Raw genomic sequence first — 6,000 nt, forward strand, 5'->3', positions numbered from 1 at the left:
ACATTTCAAAAGAAAGAAAGTTAATGAATTTTTCTATCAAAATTCATGGTAGGACTGGCAAATGTCAGTAGTCACAATGTTTTCTCTCCTCCTGTTCCTAGCCATATGCCCAGAGATCATAAATGAGGGGGATTACTTTTTACACTCCATCCCTCCATGTTTCCCTCTGTTACAAATTCATCAACTCAATATGTTGAGGATAGCAGTCTGGCAAGAGCCAGTGTCTGTCTACCAGCTTGGGAGAGAAAGGAAGATCTGTTAGGATTAAGACTATCTGTTTCTCATTATTGCACTATATATGGTTTCTGTGAATCAATTAAAAACACTCATTTCAGAACCCTTTATGCCTTCTATTCCGGGAAAATGCAATCTGCAATTATTACTTACATGAGAATCAAATGTAATAATTTGGATAGTTCGAATAGAAGATATTCAAACTGGAACTTCAGTCACCCTTGGCTCCTTGCATTCCTTCATACCTGCCCATACAACTTCTGAGATATAGATATACATGCTAGTCTTTTTTATTTTTCATCAAAGAGTACTGAAATCATTCTAAGATTGGTATCCACATTGTCACAGGGTTGTAATTGTCTTCCTGCCTCCAGTACACAACCCTTTAATTGTTCCTTCCTGGCTAGTCAGAGTGACCTGGTTAAGGATGGTGTTGCTTATGTTAAACAGACTGGAGTTCAAATTATTACAGACCTGTCATGTAATAATTGGGTAACCTTGGCAAGCTACTTATCCTCAATTTCCACATCAGTAAAATGAGGATGATGATTATATTTAGTTCATAAAGTATATGAGTACACTCCCATATATGACTAATAGAGGCTTCTGTAGAAGTTCATTGAAATGTTAAGGATTTATAGACATAAATTGAGCTTTTAAAAGGTAATTTTCTTATGGAAATTGTGATGATTAATTGCACATATCAACTTCACTGGAACACAATGTACCCAGTTATCTAGTTAAATGTATGTCTTTGAAGATGTTTCCACATGAGATTAACATTTGAATCCATAGACTGAGTAAAGCAGATTGCTCTCCCCAATGTCGATGAATCTCATCCTATCTATTAAAGTTCTGAGAAGAACATAAGGCAGAGTAAGGAAGCATTTGGTCTCTGTGACTGGTTTTTCTTTGTTTTGTTTTGTTTTTTTAAGTAGGCTGCACACCTAGAATGGAGCCCAACTCAGGGCTTGAACTCATGACCCTGAAATCAACACCTGAACTAAGATCAAGAGTTGGATGCTTGAGCCACCAGGGCACCTTTGACTATTTTTGAACCGTCAACTCTCCAGATTCTCAGACTTTTGGACGCAGACTGCAACTATACCACTGGTTCTCCTGGATCTCCAGACAGTAGACCATGGGACTTCTCATCCTCTGTAATCAAGTAAGCCAATTCCTTATAATAAATCTCTTTATATATGCGGGTTCTATATATATTTCCTCCCCCTCTATATATATATAATATATTCTGTTTTTTTCTAGGTAATACGGGACATACAAAATCCAAGCTAGAAAAAAAAAAATCCAAGTTACATACTATACTAATTTGTATAAAATAGTTTGAAATGTTATTCAGTTAGTGAGCTATTCCAAATGAATTAGTGTTTCTAAGCATTATAATTTATTAGATCTTATCCAAAGAAAGAACATGTGTAACATTAGTTTTTGGCTGTTTACTGAAAGAGGCAAAAAAGTTATGAAACCAATTGAAAGGGTCTGCTTTTGTATACTAATTAAGGAATCTGCCAGAGTATGAGGATCATATTCACTAAAAAGTTCCAAACATTTCTGTTTGCAGATTTACTCAATTTGGTAGTAACAATTTTTCAAAGTCACCACTTTGGAATTTATAATTTTGATGTCTTAAATCATTTAAAAAGAACCCAGAAGTAGTCTTTGGTGTTAAACTACATAAAGAATAAAGTAAAATATTTAGAATATGTAGAAGGCCAAATCCCTTAAAATTGAAAACCATGTACTGAGATCAACTTATTGAGATTTCCAGTACTGTTCAACAACTCTGATGTACTAGATGTCTTAGAAATCTGCTTCTATGTATATATCTATTTTTTTATTTTTAAGCTTTATTCTCAAAATATATTGTTCCATTTGCAAGAAGCATTGTTCATTTAAATATCTGGCTTTAGATATTCTCCCAGGAATGTTTTCATATTCATTGTAAACAACAGGATTAAACATTGCATTTCTGTGTGTGATTCTGGAGAGTTCCTATCAGGATACCTTATTCTATCAGCATTACTTCTGTTGATGGTATATATTGAGCTCTTGATGTTATATCTTGAGGCAATGATATCATTGGTTTGCATTTTCATTCCCTTGTAGTCTTTGCTTGGCTGTGAATATTACTTAAGTAAGCCTCTTGAAAATATTTCTGTATACTATTTTTTTCATTATGCTATTTAAAACTTTCTAAATACTGTGCTGTTTTAGTATGTTCTGGTTAGCAAATATCTATCCTCCTAGATTTCATACTTGCTTATTGTTGAGATTTTTTTTTGCAAGTATCTCAAGCTCTTTTTTAATGGACTTTACTGTTGTGTCAGTCTCAGTGAATTAATATCTTTTCACATTTAAATTGCTGGTGAAATTCATAGCTATGGGTCTGAATGATGACATAAGGCTAGATTTATTTTACATACAGATGAAATAGGTCATCTGATTTATAACTTCTCCAGTAAATAAATAAAAATGAATGTGTTAAGAATACACATAGGCATTCATAATGGAATTTAAAGTTCTATATAACTGTGATTAATCAGAAAGAATTCAAGAACTTTATAGAAAGTAAGAGATTTTCTATAATTATTTACTGAGATTGATACTCTGCTGCTAGTAACACATACGAACTATTTACCAGGCAGCGCTCGTGGCTCAGCGGTTTAGCGCCGCCTTCAGCCCAGGGCCTGATCCTGGAGACCCAGGACCAAGTCCTGCATCAGGCTCCCTGAGTGGAGCCTGATTCTCCTTCTGCTTGTGTCTCTGCCTCTCTCTCTGTGTCTCTCATGAATAAATAAATAAAATCTTTAAAAAAAGAAATACCAATGTTTAAAAAAAAAAAGAACTATTTACCATGAACTATAATTTACACAGGTGTATATTCAAGATGTCTTGCACAAAAATATCATGCAATAAAAATACAAATTTATCTATTTGATAAGGAATTGAATGTTCATTGTATGGCTATGCCACATAGAATTTATTCATTCACTAGCTAATGAATAAGTTTGGGTTGTTTCCATTTTTTGGCTATTATGAGCAATACTGCTATGAACATTCATATACATTTTTGTGTGTGTGAACAAATGTTTTTATTTCTTTTGGGTATATACTTAGGAGTAGAACTTCTGGGTTATATGGTAACTCTTTAGCATTTTGAGAAATTGCCAAACTGTTTTCAGAGTAGCTATTACCACTTTACTGTCCCACCAGTGAGATTTCTCCACATCTTTGCCAACACCTATCATCTTGTTATTATTATTACTATAACCATTCTAGTGTGTGTGTGGTTTTGATTTGCATTTCCCTAATGATTAATTATGTTGAGCATCTTTTTTATGCTTATTAGTCATTTATGTATCTTCTTTGGAGAAGTGTCTATTCGGCTCCTTTGCTCATTTTTAAATTAGGTTGTCTTTTTATTGTTATAGAATGTTCTACATATTTTGGATACTAGATCTTTATCAGATATATTATTTACTAATACTTTCTCCTATTGTGTGGATTGTCTTTTCACTTTCTTGATAGTATATTTTGACTCAGAAAGATTTTAGTTCTTGATGAAGTTCAATTTATCTATTTTCTTTGGTTGCTTGTGCTTTAGACAGGACACCTAAAGCACAAGCGATTAAAGAAAAATAGAAGAAACTATTGTCTGATCCATGGTCACAAAGACTCACTCAAATCTTTTCTTCTAAGAGTTTTAAAATTTTAGCTCTTATACTTAGAATGTTGATCCAGTTTGAGTTAAAACCTTGCTTAATAGGGGTCCAAATTCACTCTTTTGCATATAGATATCTGTTTGACCCAACACCATTGTTGAAAAGATTATATTTTTTTCCATTGAATGGTCTTAGCACTCTTGTCAAACATCAGCTGACCACAAAAAGTGAGACTTCATGTAAACCATGGATTTTAGTTAATAATACATATCACTATTGGTTCATCAGTTGTAATAATTGTACCACACTAATGCAGAATGTTAATAACAGAGAAAACTATGAAATGAGATAAGAGGGTACCTGGAAACTCTCTGTACTCTGCCAAGTTCATCTGGAAACCTAAAACTTCTCTTAAAAAATTAAATTTATTATTTAAAAATCAATTGACCGTAGATGTCTGGATTTATTTCTCTACTCCTATTAATCTCTCCTTATGTGAGTACCACATTTTTTTTATTGCTGTAATGTTGTCATTTTTTAATTCAGAAAGTATGAGTCCTCAAACTGTCCTTTTGAAAAATTGTTTTTGCTATTCTGAATGCCTTGAATTTCTGTGAGTTTTAGGATTAGCTTGTTAATTTCTACAGATAGAAAAAAAGCAGTTGGAATTTTCAGAGGAAAATTCATGCATTGAATCTGTAGATCAATTTTAGCATATTCATCTTACAATATTATCTTCCAATATCTAAACATAAGTCTTTCCACTATTTAGGTTTTCTTTAAATTTTTCAAGAATATTTTGTAGTTTTCAGTGTATAAGTCTTGAACTTTCTTCAATAAATTTATTTCTAAATATTTTATTCTTGAGGCCATTGTGAATGGAATTTTCTTAATTTCATTTTGACATTTTTATTGCTAGTGCATAGAAATGGAACCAATTTTTATTTTAAAAAAAGATTTTATTTATTTATTCATGAGAGACACAGAGAGACAGAGACATAGACAGAGGGAGAAGCAAGCTCCCTGTGGGGAGCCTGATACAGGACTCATTCCCAGGACTCTGGGATCATAAACTGAGCCAAAGGCAAATGCTCAACCACTGAGCCACCTAGAACTGATTTTTATATATTGATCTTGTCTTCTGCAACTTTGCTGGCTTTCATTCATTCTGCTTTTGATCACTGAGTCAATCTCCTTACTCCTATAGATCTGCTCATATTTTCTATGTATTCATGATTCAGGCTTGGTACATTTTATGTTTCTAGGAAATTGTTTCTTCTAAGTTATCCAATTTGTTGTCATATATTTGTTCATAGTGGTGTCTTATAGTTTTTATTTCTGTGGCATCAGTTGTAATGCCTTTGCTTTCATTTCTGACTGTAATTGTTTGATTCCTCTCTTTTATCTAAGCTACTTTAGCTAAAGTTTTGTCAATTTCATTTTTTTTAAAAAATCAACTCTTGATTTCTAATTTTGTATTCTCTATTTCACTGATTTATGCTCTAATTTTTTTCCTTCTATTAACTTCAGGCTTAGTTCTATTTTTTCTAGTTCCTTGAAGTGTAGAGTTGGCTTGTTTATTTGAGATCATTTTTTTTAATGTAGGCATTTATTGCTATAAACTTCCCTCTTAGTACTACTTCGCAGCTTCTCACAAGTTTTGGTTTGTTGTGTTTTAGTTTGCATTTGTCTCAAGATATTTTCTAAGTTCTTTTTTATTTCCTCTTAGACCCATTGGTTGTTCAGGAGTGTGTTTCTTAATTACCACATATTTGCGAATTTTCCAGCTTTCTCTCTGCTTTTGATTTTAAATTTCATTCCCTTGTGGAAAATATACTTAGCATGTTTTCAATCTTCTTAAATTTGGTAAGATTGGTTTTGTGGCCCAACATGTGATCTATCCTGGAGAATGTTCCATATCCACTTGAGAAGAATATAATCTGCTGCAATTGCTGTCTGTATATGTCTATTAGGTTCATTTGGTCTTTAGTGTTTTTTAAGTCCACTGCTTCCTTATTGATTTTCAATCTGGATGTTGTCTCCAGTATTAAAAGTGGTGTATCAAAGTCTTCTCCTATTATTA

The 6,000-nt window shown here is 32.7% G+C and overlaps 1 long non-coding RNA gene across 15 annotated transcripts in view; it reads left to right on the forward strand.

Moving 5' to 3' along the window:
- The window catches only part of LOC112657682 (uncharacterized), a 176,008-nt gene that overhangs the window by 135,850 nt on the left and 34,158 nt on the right, over positions 1-6,000 (forward strand). For 14 of the 15 annotated variants that reach the window (XR_007412687.1, XR_007412692.1, XR_007412685.1 and 11 more), the window contains one exon: positions 1,173-1,402. This is a non-coding gene — a long non-coding RNA (uncharacterized LOC112657682). Of the gene's footprint in view, positions 1-1,169; positions 1,403-6,000 lie in introns of all 15 variants that reach the window. The other variant, XR_004817845.2, reaches the window with a different exon arrangement.

Source organism: Canis lupus, chromosome 8, assembly GCF_003254725.2.
Source record: "Canis lupus dingo isolate Sandy chromosome 8, ASM325472v2, whole genome shotgun sequence".
In the NCBI taxonomy this organism is placed as follows: Eukaryota; Metazoa; Chordata; class Mammalia; order Carnivora; family Canidae; genus Canis; species Canis lupus.